The 16,372-nt window shown below is 39.2% G+C and overlaps 1 protein-coding gene across 6 annotated transcripts in view; it reads left to right on the forward strand.

Moving 5' to 3' along the window:
• The window catches only part of cadm2a (cell adhesion molecule 2a), a 193,517-nt gene that overhangs the window by 100,829 nt on the left and 76,316 nt on the right, over positions 1-16,372 (forward strand). Inside the window, exon 1 of one of the 6 annotated variants that reach the window (XM_068599947.1) lies at positions 6,158-6,228. The exons of the other annotated variants lie outside the window; for them this stretch is intronic. The gene's annotated coding sequence lies outside the window, so the exon portion shown is untranslated. Of the gene's footprint in view, positions 1-6,157; positions 6,229-16,372 lie in introns of those variants that run through there. 6 annotated transcript variants of the gene reach the window in all.

Below are 16,372 nucleotides of genomic sequence, written 5' to 3' on the forward strand. Positions count from 1 at the left end.
GAGCGAGAAGAAAGGGAGAGGCGGAGTGGATTATCTTCCCTCTCCTCTTGAATCCAGGGTAGATCAGCGAGTCATTTACACATCATAATTCATTTAAAATGTAATATTCCCCAAAATCTAATGGACTTCAACACAACAGCTGTTGCAAGGCTTATGACACACTCCAGTGAAAGCAACCAATCAAGTCTGGGGTGTCACTGCAGTTCGGTGTCCCAGCATTTAAGCCCTGGGAAGAATGATGTGCACTTTTCTCCTCCTCTTTCCTTCTTCTCACCGGGCTCCAATCCTCAGCTTCACATAATGTTGCTCTAATGAGAGGCAGGATGGGATTGAAATGTTGTTTATATGTTTACACTTCTTTCGTACGTGCGTACACACACATACGCACACAAGGCTCCCCTCTAAAGAGCTCGGTCCCTCGCTGGGCGCATTCGTAGGTGACCTTCATCACTAATTTGTAGCAGGGTCAAGAAACACACACACACGTCTTAACCCTGCAGAGATAGCCTTATCATCTTTAGCAATAGCATCATCACCAATATTAATTAATTAATTTGTAATCGCAGACATTGTTTGCGATAAGTTTGCAAAACATACAATTCCATTACTTTTGGCCTGTGTTGTGAATGATAATCCTCACTTATTCTCCTTTTTTGTCTTTCATTTCCTCTCCCTGCTGGCCTGACTATAACCTGACTGCTGTTCCATCAACAGGTAAGCACACAATTTCCTGTCCTCTGACTAAAGTCTGCTATCTGACTTGCTTCCACCCCCCTTGAACACATCTGTTTGCCCCCACTTGATCAAAGCATATTTGCCTGACAAATATGTTGAATATGAGAGATGCTGAACATTAGAGATGCTTCTAATATTACATTTAGTCCTCAGAAGTGAATTAATAAAATACTAATATTCTCACGGAATATCAAAGAAGTTGCATTTGTAATGCTCTCAATATATTCAGGAACTGAATGTATTTTCCTTTCATATTTCTTTTGTCCCGAGCTAAAAATGATGACAGCCAATTGATCTTTGAAACCATGCCTTTGTTTTTAATACCACATTTACATCGGTAAGAATCATCAACAGAATTTAAATGGGATGTCATGCGTACCTGGTACCCAAATGCTGCTCCTATTTTACAAATCCGCTCTTAAAGCTCCATCTATTTTCTCAATAATCCCTCATTTCTCTTTTACTGGATTTCCATGCAGTCATGATGAAGCCCCTAAACACTACCGATTACCTTCAGAAGTCAAATCAAGGGTTGAATAAAGTCCACCTGTGTGCAATCTGTCACGTGATCTAACAGTGCAACATTATAAGAAAATGCATGTGCACGTACCACTTTACAGTTGTTTTCTGGGGGGGGTTAGGGAGAGTCAGAGAGAGAGAAAGAGAGAGAGAAAGAGAGAGAGAGAGAGAGAGAGAGAGAGAGGGGAGAGAGAGAGAGGGGGAGAGAGAGGCACACACACACACACACACACACACACACACACACAGAGCATTTGTGTGATGATGACTATAAAGTTGACAGTAACGTTATAGCTGCGTATGTAGAAGTGCATTCTGTGGACATGGAGCCCTTAACATAGTTAAGGGCTCACTTAAGATTGGTGGATCTTTGAGGTCAACCGGCGCTACCTTTAAGTGCTCAACTATATTTTTTTGGTGAAAAGACTATTTCAGAAAAGGTAACTTCTGTAAATATAAAATGAGAGAGAGATTAAGCTGATTTTCCTTTTGATATTGATGATCTTGTTGTGGTACAAGTGTAAAAAACACGACAACATTTTGAGTAAGTACATCAAAATTGGACCTTTTCTATTTCAACTAAATGACAGGGAACTAAGACTGCTTTTGTCATAGCTCTGCATATAAATAAACACACATCTGTTTGCCCGTTATATCTAGCCTATTTAAGCTATTTAAGCTGTGTGCAAGTGCCAATAGGTTGCACCCACAGGCAAGAAAATGAGCAGCGAAACAAATCATTGCTAGATGTTTGATAGTGCTGAAACCTAAGTGGTGGGAGTCAAGCACTAGCAATTAAAACTGTAGACCTGCAGAAAAAAGTGCCATTCTCGCAGTACTGTGTGAGCAGACTGAGAGGAAAAGCAGCAGGAACTTAAGCGTCTGTTTAACAGTATAGTATCTTTAAAAAGAGGTGTTCTGTGGAGACGGGGCCACGGTTACTGAGGAGTTAGAGGTTAGTGGGAAGCTTTCAGAGGTCAAGCCACTGATGGTGGCTGCAGTAAATATCTGTAATGGCCAATAATAAACCGAGAACATATAAGGTCCCTGCTATTGTCAGCAGAAAGCTTGATACTACATCATTCTAATGGCATCCCAAATGGACAATGTCTGCCACTGTCTCCAAGCAGCCAAGGCAAAAACAGCCACCACCCCTTTCTCTGTTTTAACTACCCAAGGCCTGGAGAAATACACCTTGTGGTACCTCGTAAGATCCTACCACCCCTCACAATATATTTCAGTCCAATGAAAAGGTCTAATATTAGTCCTGTGCTGCCAGTTTAACTGGCTTACTTTAGTGCTGGAAGGGACCAGCTTGTGAAGAGCTAAGCAGTAAATTACCATTCTGCTCTCTGGAACTGTTACCCACCTGCACGTTTTCCACCAACGAAGGCACGGATTCAAAATCATTATATGTAAGTGTACGTTTTTGTTCTAACCCCAGATCAGCACAACAGTCTGTTCTTCTGAAAGATTGGGTTCATTTGAGACCACATTCATACATACACTTGGAGTGTGTGCTCTCATTTACAGACAGGCTCACAGAAAACTATCTATGAAGTGTAGATTATAGGCCCAAAGTTAATAATCTTAACATCCACGGTCTTCTCATATATGGTTTACATTGCGCTGAAAACATCCTGCCTAATGGTAAAGCTTGTACTTGACTACTGTATTGCAGTGGCCCATGGAAGATACTGAGCATTCACAGTAGCAGTTAGCTAAAAGATAAAGCCCCATACTCAAGGGAAATGGTAGAGCTTTAAAAGCTTTGTCCAGGGCTGTCCTGCTATTCTGCTATCCTGTGGTAGTCGACACATAATGTAACGTAAACAAACATGGCCAAGTGGCTTTAAAAACTGCGATCATTGTATTACAAAAAAATGAGGTAGAGACAAACAGATTCGGCAAACCAAGTATCCGTTACAAGTGCTGCAAGTACAATTTGCATTGCTCAGCTGCAGCAGTGCCACAGCTGTTGATTTTCTGAGTTACAAGTATTGGAGCTTATTGTGCGGATCCAGTTTTGAATATGGAGTGATTGGCATAACTCTAGCAGAATGTGTTACACACAAGCAGTGGAGAAATAAAAGAAAAACAAATTCTGCTTGACTAGCGTGATGCTGATTAGCCATTCATGTGATGCAATGATATGACAAGTGACCGAGGAAGAAAGTTTGATGTTCCAGGTTTCACTGTATTGACATTTAGAGGATAGCATATTGAATGTATGGTTAGCACACAGTAGACGCTGTTTAATTCAGCATCTAACCATCGGCTGCCAGCCCCGGGTCCCTCATTACCCATCAGCCCATTTGCCAGCTGCCTCATCATTACCCATCTCCCCTGGCGGCCCCTGTCACTCAAAATGCCTGGGAAGAAACTGGAAAGTCAATTAATGTGTGTTGTATGCAAACATGTCTTTCTGCCTCTCTTTCTCCCCTGTGTGTGTGTGTGTGTGTGTGTGTGTGTGTGTGTGTGTGTGTGTGTGAGAGAGAGAGAGAGAGAGTGAGTGAGTGAAATGCAGCAAGAGAGCGGGAGTTTGTTTTAAGTAAATATAGTCCAGTTGAACATTGTGTGTTCAGTACTGAAGGTTACGGATTTCTCACCTTTGAGCCATTTTCTGCAATTCATGACCAATGCTGTGCTGAGTTATGTGCACAAAGACAACGTATTCAAGCACACTTTCTATTTTCTTTATTGTACTGTAGACGTGGCACACAATGGGGAGAGGTCCAAATGAGAGTCCTTCCCAAGTTGTATGTCTTTTTGTGCATTTTTTTGTGCATTTTTCCACAGTTCTATGATATTTACAAATGAAAAGTCACACATTTAGAACATCATTCTGAGGACCACGATTGTAGTTAATGGAATCTTTCACAAGAAATTGTAATGCATCCCTAATTAACGAATATAAACAATGTTATTGTAAGGAGGGACGTGTTTATAATCCAATGTCTTCTCTGGCCTTTGTGTTGATTGTAAATATAATTATGTATTAAACAAACCAATGGCAAAATGCAGTTATTTCCTAAACAAAGTTAAATACATTGTTAAAAAATAAAAGACTAATCAGTTTACAGAGTTCATAAAAGGGTTCATTTTTTTTACATATTTCCAACTGTATATTGAAGGAGCACATATTGGTTCCTCTATATGTTGTATAGTGTGTAAAATGGCAGAATCCCTTATTTTAATCAACAATACTGATTCAGCAACATTGGTGCATTTTGTTTGTAGCAGTTTACTTTTGTTTCTACAAGATTTCCACAAATGGGTACTGTAATCCCAGCACATCAGCATGCATGGTGATGCTTTGCTGCAGTGCTTTTGTCAAATGAGTTGCTGCAGATGAACCAGCCTGCAGTTGGCTGCAGGGAAACAATGTTCTGAAAGGGAAAGCATTCATACTTCTTAGAAGCAGTCTTAGTTCAGCTACTATAATCCATTAACCTTCAATATCCTTATTAATACATTACAATCATCATTACTCTGTAACATCAAGACATTCTTGCCATTGCATTTGACTTGCTACTGCATTAGGTCATCAGTTGAGTTGTTTTGCCAAGAAAGTTTTTAAATGTTTACGTGCAGATTGCTCCCATAAAAACTTATCAGATACAAATTTTTGTTCTTTAATTTTCTCAGGAATATTTAAGACGGAGACATGCAAAGTAAATTCATGAGCGCAGTATAGTACAGTACATTTAATTAAGCTGCAGACATTTCGTAACCAGATGTTTTTGCCAATTGGCTTCAATTGTAAGTAGCCGGTGTACCAATTTCAATTTCAGTGGGAGGTGTAGCTTGAATGTTTCAGGTTTAATGTGTTGGGCTAGGATGAAGTGTGTGTGGGCAGCCGAGTGTTTACATCATCTGAAAATGTCAAAACGGATGATACTGAAGTAAAAGCAAATGAACAGATGATAAGAAGTGTAGGGGGCGAAAAGAGAGAAAGAGAAAGTTTTTTTTAATGCCAGATGGAAGAGCAGTTGGCACCTCTCTCATTACTGTGGGGATGGATTTTCCTTTATCACACCCACATAGACATACACTCACACAAACAAACATGCACACACTCCATGCACACACATGCAGAGCTACCTCCTGCCAACCCAAACCACCTGCCCAGCACCTGGTCATCAAAGCAAGACCAAGGAGGACTCTCATCTTTAGCAGAGAGAGACAGGATTAAAGCAATGGAGGAAGGAGTGGAAGCGCATCTCATGCCATATGCTTTCACCTTTGGTTGTTGCATTATCTGTGTTGATGCCTGATTCTTCTCTTTGCTAATCATCAGTATACCTGAATCAACTTTTCTATAATCTCCTGCCATATTGCATCCTTGTCTTTTTTTCTGCCGTGTGTCTGTGCACGTGTGTGTTCGCTTGTGGCAGACGTGAGTCTCTGTGTCACGCCCTCGCCATCAAGACAAGCAAGGCCTGTCGTGCCTGCGATAAATTAAATGTGACACAGATGGGTGGAGTAGCTTCCCCCTTTGATCCAAGTGGTGCACCAGAAGGACATAGCCTGACCAACACATGTCAGACAAAACTGTTGGGCACCCCCAAAGATAGCTTTATGGTCCCATTGGATGTAGGCCAGGGTGTGAAGCCAGAGGGAATCGGACATACACATATTTGTAGAAATGAGACCGTGGACAGCATCACAGCTGCAATTGTTGAGTTTGAAGAGTTATAAAGTATATGGTGTCAACCAACGTGTATGAGAAAATGTGTGATGGTGATACAATTCATGATTGTGTTGAAAGCTACATACACACTTTTGAATAAATCATTTCTGCAAGTGTGAACTTCTGTCTTTGTGCCTGTCAAGCTGGATCTCCTCTCCAGATGTAGCTGGAAGGTGACAGTCTGAGTCAGAACTGAATAATGTGCTCCAATCAAAAGGCACTCAGTCTCATTGTCTGGAAGATATGTCACTCAAACAAGAGCAGACAGCAGCATTAAGTGGGTAAGCGTTCAGAATTATCTGATGTACAACAACATAGTGCACATGATTATCTTTGCTCAACAGTGTCAGTTGGTTTCTTATCTTTTTTTACTTTGAAAATACTTTTTTTTTGTGACATCTTTGCCCGAACAGTTTACATACGTAGATGTGATTCAATTTATTTTCTCTCTCAATATTAGCTGAATATTTTGTCAGGTCATAATTCGGTGGTATGGGCCTGATCTGATGTAGGTCAAAGACATTGAAGTGATGTAGATCTGAAACAAACATTAATCTTCTCCTCAGACAAGTCAGTCAATTTTAGATTATGTCCGTCTTAAGCAAAATAATTGCCACAATTAGCAAAACACATTTGTAGGCTATTGACTAAATTATAATGAGAATGTGCACATGAATATATTATTGGCCCATAGTAATTCTCCAATTGTGTATCGTCTACCCATCTCATTCTATTTGATTGCTCTATTCATCCTTTTATTCCACAGTAAACACGGTAACCATTCTTGGGGAAACCGGTCATGTTGGAGCACAAGGGTTTGAAAAACTGGACTTAAATAGAAGTTGACTATTCATGCAAAGGAAACCCTTTCATGCCGCAGGGCCCTGAATGTATGACACCTGCGTTTATGTTAATATCACGATTTCCTTCTCATTAAATTCACATTGATAATTGCGCCCATGTTGTGAAATATATCTTCCAATATCTTCAGAACGTCGAGACAGACAGGAGCAGGTCTTCTATACTTTACTCTTAATTCAATTCAATTTAATTCAGTTTATTTTGTATCGCCCAAAATCACAAATACACGATTTGCCTCGGAGGGCTTTACAATCTGTACACATGACATCCCTGTCCCAGAACCTCACATCGGATCAGGAAAAACTCCCCCAAATAAAGACAGTAAAACCCTTTCACAGGGAAAAGGGGACGAAACCTGAGGGAGAGCAACAGAGGAGGATGCCTCTCCCCGGATGGACAGAAGCAATAGATGTCATGTGACCAGAATGAGCAACGTAACAAAGTTGCAGCACATTACATGAATATGACAAAAACATTCATATAATGAGTGGGAGGCATGGATCACGATCCAGATAGCCACAGTCCATCGTAGCATGCAGGACCAGTTCCAGACAGCCATGATCCACGGTGGAGAGTGGAGGGAGGAGGGGGGGGGAGCTCCACACAGACACGGTCCGGAAATGAGTAGAGTTAATAATGTGGATTGAAAGACAATAACTTATCCGGTGGATTCTTAATCCACCTATTGATGTTAAAATGGGTGGTTTGATTGTAAGGTGATACATAAAAATGCATGTGCCCTAATGGCATACTCAGGGCTATTGTTCTATAATGCCATACTAGACTTGAAATGTAATAGTGAATAACATATATAATACCACAGTTGCTTTTAAATTGGGTGGAGGGTGAAGGAAATAATGTTGCTACCACACTAATGTCTCTGGAGATAATAGTCTATTCGGTTTCTGCTTTATAGCATGGATACTGCAGTACTTACACCAAACCGTCTCCAACCATCCTAGGTTATTCATGCTTAGAAACCTAATGAGAACAATGACCTTGTGTTCCATTTGGATGGGTGGATAGTCTGTCTATCGCTCCACCCTCGGCTCTCCTATCCTCTACAGACATATATTTAAGAAATTTCCTAATTTCGTCATTCTTTTTCTTTCTTTTTTGATTTCCACCGTCATGTTTAGTCATCCGTTCAACTCTCAAGAAAGCTTGAGTGCATGTTCAGTCTTTCTTTCTCTCTCTCTCTCTCTCTCTCTCTCTCTCTCTCTCTCCCTCTCTCTCTCTCCCTCTCTCTCTCTCTCCCTCTCTCTCTCTCTCCCTCTCTCTCTCTCCCCCCCTCGTGTTGTATTCCATTGGGCTCTGCACAGGCATCCTAAATACAATTACAGTCTGCAGCTGAAAGGAGAGGAAGGGTCCTCTGGGATCTCTAGAAACAGGAAATGGTCAGGAGGGTTGGACTGAGGAGGGAACAACAAATCCCTAATTCAATTGGCTGAACCTTGGCAACAAGCCCCTGGCGACTCTTACTGTGGAATCAGTGGAATCAAACAATGCGGCTCAAACCGCAGGAGAGGTTTTCATCCAAACTAGCAAGCATACACTGACAAATTGACACAAATGCATCCCACTTTACTTTTCCTCAGCATTAGGTTTCCTCTCTTTGTATATTCCCATACCCCTTCCTTCAATTGTTGCACACTACTTATGGGCCACCAACGAATTTCAGTCTCCTTATCCCAGCACGTGGTTCTTTTCAGAAAACTAAAAGCGATCAATAGCTGTTTTTTATCTCCTCAATAATGACCTCCTACCTCAGGTGTATGGGTAACAATTGATGACTGAGAAGCTGCACTTTCTGTACACTGACAAATATACAGACAGGAGTGTGTGAGTGAGAATAAGAAAGTCAATCTATAGCTGAATTAAATATAATAATCTGCACTGTGGGTGTCCATTTGCATCCCAGAGAAAAGGCCAGGCAGCATTAGACACAACACAGAAGCATTAATAACTGACGTTTTGTTTTATGAATTTAGAAGTGACTGGAAAGAAAATCTAAGTTGTGTCACATTATTAATAATTGGTGTTTCTCTTTGGAAAGTATAGGCACAGTTTATCCCCTTAAATGCTCTATCAGCTAAAATATGCAAGAGCACTAAAAACATAACTATTGCGACTGCAACTATCTCTAACTGGGATTACAAATGCCATCATCATGCAATCATAACCCTAGCCTTTCATTAATGGCATGACCCGAAGACAAAAAAACTGAAGTCATCAGTCAGCTTTGAGACATTTACAAATGACTGAAAGGATTCATATCGTTGCCCTGCGTCACCCATGAATTATTAGACTTTGCTTTTATTCACCTTTTTGCAAAGGTGTATTAAAACAACTTAATGGATACATGTTTTGGAAATACACAACAATGTCACAACAACAATACAATGTCGTCCTGTTTTGTGATTAACCCCAAAAGGTGGCGCCAGGGTGATTAACAGTATAGAATAATCTGTTGTCCAATCATTAAAAAAAAAGGTGCATGGAAAAAACCTGAAATATAAATATATTTTTTGCATCATACCGTGTTCTTTTTTCATCCTCGACTTCGGCTCTGCTTATTTTACCTTTCCCTCCTCTCACTTCCTCCTACTCTCCTACAGTAAGCCTCCATTCTCAGATGTGTCTGCTTCTGTTGCTCTAACGTTTGTGTGAATAGCAGTATTAGGCCCCATACTCCTGATAATTGGAACAAAGTAGGGGATCGATGCAGAGGGCACACACATACACACACATTCGTAACAATATAAACAATCACATTTCTACACACACACACACACACACACACACACACACACACACACACACACACACACACACACACCGGTGGATTCACATACACACAGTGCTGGAATCAATACAACTCAGGGGCAGGATTTTTCTCTGCATTTACAATGCATGCTCCAGACAATCCTGCATTGAAGATTTTGTGCAACAGATAAAACAATGACTAAAATGTTTGAGGTAGTTTGTTGTTGCTTCTTCCTTTTCGTTTTTTTTTCTTTCTCTCGAGGTCTTCTTTATCTCTGCCCAGTAACTTGCAGCTAACCAAAGCAGCTAAACACTGGTCACGAAACACAAGCCAAACACTGAAATCCGTTTGCATTTTCCTGACTGAGATGTATTAAATGTTCTGACCATTTTCTAACCATCTGGCTGGCAAAGTTCAGTGCTTACCTAATGTGTTTCCCCACATCTACCTTGTAATGCGCCACTGCACATCATCCAATTTTATTTTACCACAATCTGGCATTACACACCAAACAATGTCAGCGATGGACATAAATGGGTTGAGGGATCAAGAATCTACCTTCCCTTTGATAAATGCATGTCCACATGTATGTGCATGTGTGTGCATTTGGACTGCATGAATGCACATGCATGTGTGTATTCCACAAAATAAATGTGTTGTCTCTCATGGAGTTTCTCTTCGGGGAGGAAAGAGCAGCCAAGTGAGACTAACAGGCGGGTCTAAGTGGAAATGTGCTGATGGGTCTAAGTGGAAGTGTGCTGATGTAGGACATTACTACATCCTATTAAAGAATCAAAGATATTTGATCGTGGCCTCCAGTTGTCCTTCTTTCAAGACAGCACTATAAATGTCTTTTCGGACGGTCAACGTCTGTCTCTCTACGCTTGCACTGTTTGTCTGTTCAGTGCTGGAGAATCACAGTGACTTGTATTCTCCCTGGACGATGTGAAGGCCATATTGAACAACACAGAATATCTATTGAACTCATTCTTAGCCTGAAGTAGGCTCTTTCGACAATTATACCTTCAACTTCTCTGTGGGGACCTTCGTCTACCCTTTGACAGTGAGAATAATTGCAAAAACACTGGCAACAAGTACTTCCGTGTGCCTGACCAACAGATGTACTAGTGTGCTTCAGTGCTTTTGTAGGTTCTCATAATGAAGCCAGCTACACCAACAGACAAATAAAAATAAAATGACCTCATAGGTGATTTCATATTTCATCCTTCCAGTCACTGATGGCTAAAGGATGTGGAACAGGAAACGCTACGACGCTATGCTGGAAGAACTAATGCAGTTCAAACTGGAAGTGAAGAAATGAGCAGGGCAGTATGTGGTGACTTTTAATAAATCCTGTGAGCAGTTACTGGATATTTGAATTGGTTGTCAATATAATACAATGGATCTATACCACAGGGTGTCAGCTAAGTGAAGAAGACTGAGAAGGAAGAAGAGCAAACAAAAGACATTAACTTTGTGTAATTGATTTCTTTGAAGTCATAGAGAGGAAATATTACCCTGACAATTAATGGTGAAATCAAATTGTCAGCTCCTATAATCATATTTATATTTCATTTTCATTTGGTGTAAGTTTAAAAGCCATTTGGAGTTTCATGTTTTAAACACATTCTTAACTGTCTTCAGCTGTAGGAATCCTTGAACTTATCTTCATTTACCTCACATCCAATGAACATTAGTGTATCACATTAAATGCCCCCCAAAAAATGAAAATATTGTTCTCCCTCATCATGCTAACACTTAATGTTGTATATCCAAATATTTAGCTTTTGTCAAGCCACTTAACCAAATCATTTTGCCTGTACTTGCAAATAATTAAATGCTGTAAATATGTTATCATACTGCACAGGTACTTTGTATTGCACAGCTGGTTATCAGTGAGTCATTGTTTTTTTTCTCTTTAATATAACAAGAACATGCTGATGTTCTCAGTTCGTCTCCTGCTCTTTGTGTTTCACACCATGAAAGAAATGTCAAAAACGTTTGTCATGTTTCTATTCCACAGCTCATTTGGTCATGCAATTTGCTCTGCCCTTTGTTTCCTTGGTTTTATAAAGTCATTTGGTTAATTCTGAGACAATTTAGCAAAGTGCAGGAAAATGTCAACAAAAAGCAGACATTCAACCACATTAAACACGTGATTTTCTGCCTATTTTCTTCTATTTGGACTGACTAAAAGAGTTCACCTCTCTCAGGTCAAAAGATGTTTTATGCCATTTTATACTCGCCTGAGTTCATTTAATAGCAGCAAAGATGGCAGATATTAAAAAGGAGTTTTAGTCCAAACAGTTTTTAATCTTTGTAACATAGGTTTTAGCAGCTACTGGTGTAAATATTAATTATAATCATCTCTGCTTGTAATCTTTGCTCAAAACAAAAGTCTGCCCCCATATTATCACACAAACCCAGACTATTGAGATTGTGTGAAGTAATATTCACAGCATTTATGTTTTTGTGTGTGTATCTGTGAGGAAGAAACCTATGGGTTCAGATCATTAATAATTAATGCACACAGGAGGATTCACAAATATATGAATAACTCTACATTGGTCTTTTATTGCAAACACACATTCATATTATTATATATATGAAGTCAAACAAATTCCACAGAAAGAATATTATTCTAAATATTTCTCTCATGACACAAATATTTATTTTTTTAAATAAATGTATGGAAATTCACAAACATGTGGATTTTATAAATGGCATGACATAATAACATGTTTTGCTGTTCTTTCAAATGCTTTAAAAATCACACATTTGTGGATTTACTGTATCTATAAATCACTTCTGTGTGCATTCCTTAATATTTTACCCCATTTAAAACAAAGCGAAAATCATATGTGAGCTCAATAGTTCACAGTATTTGTCGTTTTTTGTCAAATCTGCATCACTGATAATGAAACAGACTTGCATTATTTAAAACTGAAATTAAAATGTTCCTCCCTTCTGCACACAATAACTTTTTATTTGTTTTGACACCACAGGAATTATAAGGTATCAAAATGTATCTGCATGATCGTCATGCCTACACAAGGTTTGTTTTTTTCACACACTTGAATATTCACAAAAACTCTTCCTTAATGCCGTGTCCTATTAATTTCTGTCCTATCAAATCCAACACTGATTTACTTTTCTTTCCTGAGAGTTTTGTGTGTCTTGAATTGATAATTTATAGAAATATAAAGAAGTAGTTATTTGTAAATCATACTTTGCATGACAAAGAAACAAATACACATCCATCCATATTCATTTTTCTCCTTTATATCTCGATTAAGCAAACCAACCTCTTTATATTGTTCTGGGTTCATGGAAGTTATATAGAGAGAGAGGAATTATAATCTGATAATATTAGAATCAACTAAATTTCCAGAAGGTTAGGAGAGATGTCTGCAATGAGTAATTGTTGTTTCTATATATAAAAAGTCTTTCCCTCTTAAATATTTTGATTTATCTGTTTTTGTTTTTTTTCTTCAGTTTGCCACTATTAAGTTAATATGTAATATATTAATCAGTGATCTTCATAAGCATTCTGAATTCAATCTCTCTTCCTGAGAAAATAACTGTTAAATTACAGTTACGGTACAGGATGTAATGGCTAAAATTGGCATTTTGTCCATTTCCAACCTATAAAATGCTATATACAAAGTAAACTTCCATCTGGATTACATTTTTAGGAAATCATACTCCTTAAGAGAGAGTTTAGAGAAACCTTAGGGGGTAAATTAACTCATCTCAAAACATCAGAATAATTCTGTTGAACGTGCTGATGGACAGGAACACGGAAGAACCAAAACTATTAAATAAAAAAGAGCCAATAAGGAAGATATGAATACATTAAGAAACTTTGCAAGTTGAAGTAAATCAAAGAATACGAGGAACCAGAGACATAATATAGTGGAGAACATTATTCAAGTGGGGGCAGGATAACATATTTCCTGGAAACATTCATTTTATTTTACGATGGAAAAATGCAATTGCCTTGGAGCCACTGGTGAAGCTGAAGAAATTACTTCAAGAGCCTTGAATGAAGGTAGCTATACTATTTGAAAGAAGACAAACAACCCGACCTGAGCAGTCGATGTCCCTAAGTGTGTCATTCGAAGTCATGGAGAGCCTAAGACACAGGCCTGATGAACCTCACAGGGAATACAGTAAAGTCAGGCTCACGTCCGGGCAGTCTGTCCTGCCTCTGTGCATGTTGAAGAGTCATGGATCTCCTGGCCAATGAAGACCATTGGTGGTTGACAGTTTCAAAGGCTGCAGACCAGTATAGCAGGACAGTGAGAGCAATGATTCTCATCTTAAAATGGCCTGAAGCCTCAGGGTTTGGGATCATCAATTTCACGAAAGTTTATTTAGAAACACGTTTCTACAAGTCTATATTGTTGAGTCTCTTAAACCTTTAGCATACAACCGGTAGAGCTAACTAAGAACTGTATTGGGATGTCACTTTAATGGTTTTGGAAGGATTAGACACCAAACTCTATTGCTTGACATTAGGTAGGCTTTGGGTCCGTTTTATAGGAGAGCTGATATATTTGAAAGACATCCTTTAAAGTGAGATATCATTCTCTCAGACTGTCGGAGTGGAGTAAATTGTTTCCGCATTCGGTTCAATGATTTACTTCACACCACTCTTTCAACTATGAACAATGAAAGTGATACAAAGAAGTTAGCTGTTTTCATGAGTTCACTGCAGTTGTGATTTTTAGACCCATTTTGGCCAATCTCTGGCTGGCACTGAATATATTATGAAGGTTCCATAAAATGTTCAATGCTGCACTTCAACATTTAAATTCAGTGCTGTGGGTGAAATTATATCCAATCATTGTTTTGTCAATAAGTCGATTACTGCAAGATATTGTTTTGGATAAGTTTTGTACAAAAAGTCAGCGGTATCAGTGGTAACCAGGATAAGTCAAAGCTGCATTGTTGTCTTGTGAGAAGGGAAGAGAAGAGAAGCCAGTCAAATGAAGAAACACGTATTACTCAATCATTTGAGTTCTTTGAACAGAGAGCACGGCTGTATGAAGTGTGCCATTTGATCCAAGATAAGTTCTTATCAGAGGTCATCTTGTTTGTGGTCCCTTGTGTTTCTGCCAGTTTGTCCAGACCAACTCAGTTTATTTGTCTTTTGGTAATTGAAAAGCTCCAGAGATATCCCAAGATACAAAACCCCTACTGATAGAAAAACAAACCCCTTATTCATTTCATTCCTCTCTACTTGAACACAGTTTTCATCAAAGAAAAACATGAATTATATTTACTGTCAACTATTTAATTGATGATCATTACCATCTATGTGCATATAGCCATTCACATCATAGTATGTTGACTGTATTAAATACTGATTTAAATGACAATACAGCTCTACTGAAAGTGTGAGTCTGATGGTCCAGCACCATTCAGCATAAGGTTGTGCTTTTTTTCTATTTTACTGTGACTACCTATTGGGATGATGTTATCTTGATTGTCAACAAAGTGTTAATTCAATAAGTATACATTGTATGCAGTCCCCTGATGCATTTGTGGTACTAAAATACAGGTATTGCTTTGTTTTATTTTGATAATCCCATAATTTGTGTGAAATGAGTGTGAAAATCTGCAGTTAAGGTGTACAAATATTTGACTTGAATTTTTTGATATATAGCTAACCTTTCTAACTTTGGCTAGATATTGCAAACAGTGGTGAGGTCTGACAGTATCACACCTGTCTGAGCAATCTGAATGTGTCTCCTGATGGCCAGGCCGCTTTAGTGATAGCCGCCAACTGCTGATTCGCCAGAGTTGACAGGTGTGATTGTACCAACTGAATACTCGCCTCAGAGGATTAAAACACATTCCATTCATTAAATCTCAATGGATTGTTCCTCTTGAGCATTATGTATGCAGTGGCCTTTTTTCGGAGTTACCAACTGACAATCACCGGTTACCACTCATCTATGAGAGCATAGCCATGTGTCAGGTAACTGACATTTGAATGGCCTCCTCACTCACTGTGTGGTGTTGAGGTGTCAACACCTTTGTCTGGCCCTGACAGAAAGTCAGCTCTGATGGATATGACATTGCAGCTCCTCGACATTATTGCTCCCATTGAGAGGTCCGTAGGAGTCCACACCTACAGGATACAGGATGTCTCTGTCTGTCTCTTTCAGACACCCACACATGCATGCGCGTGTACAAAGTGAGGCTAAAGGCATGAAGCCAAATGGCATGATTCTTCATTGATCCGTCAAGTGTTTGAGCAGCCATTGTGTCCCGGCCATTAGCTGGGCAAGGAGAGCATCTTTGAGATGGTAATGTTGCTGCTCTCATTTTGTGCATAGCCAACACAAAATGCCAACTGCTAATCAGCCATGTGTATGTGTGTTCGAGAGGGAAAGAAAGGGAGAGAGAGAGAGAGAGAGAGAGAGAGAGAGAGAGAGAGAACCATTAAGGCTTTTCAGAAATTCACATGGACAATCTTCCTCATTATCTGTGTGGATAACCAATCCTAATCCAGCCCAAGCCAATAATTGGGTTTTTGTTGGGAATCTTATGGAATGCAGTGGATGCTCAGTATTTCTGTAAACCTTCTACGAGCAATGAACAATACCAGCCATTAGAAAATATTCGGAGCACAATTAATGGGTAACTTGTGACAGCAAGTTCCAGTCAAAGGTGCAACTGTAAAGAAAGTTGGTTTTGCATGTAAGTTTTTGACCATTACCCAGACCCATAGCAACATATTTTTCTTTTCTTTTCTAGCCCTGTGTAGACTTCTATTTTTTTTATAA

Source organism: Clinocottus analis, unplaced genomic scaffold, assembly GCF_023055335.1.
Source record: "Clinocottus analis isolate CAN_PGR_092001 unplaced genomic scaffold, fCliAna1.0.p SCAF_5, whole genome shotgun sequence".
NCBI lineage: Eukaryota > Metazoa > Chordata > Actinopteri > Perciformes > Cottidae > Clinocottus > Clinocottus analis.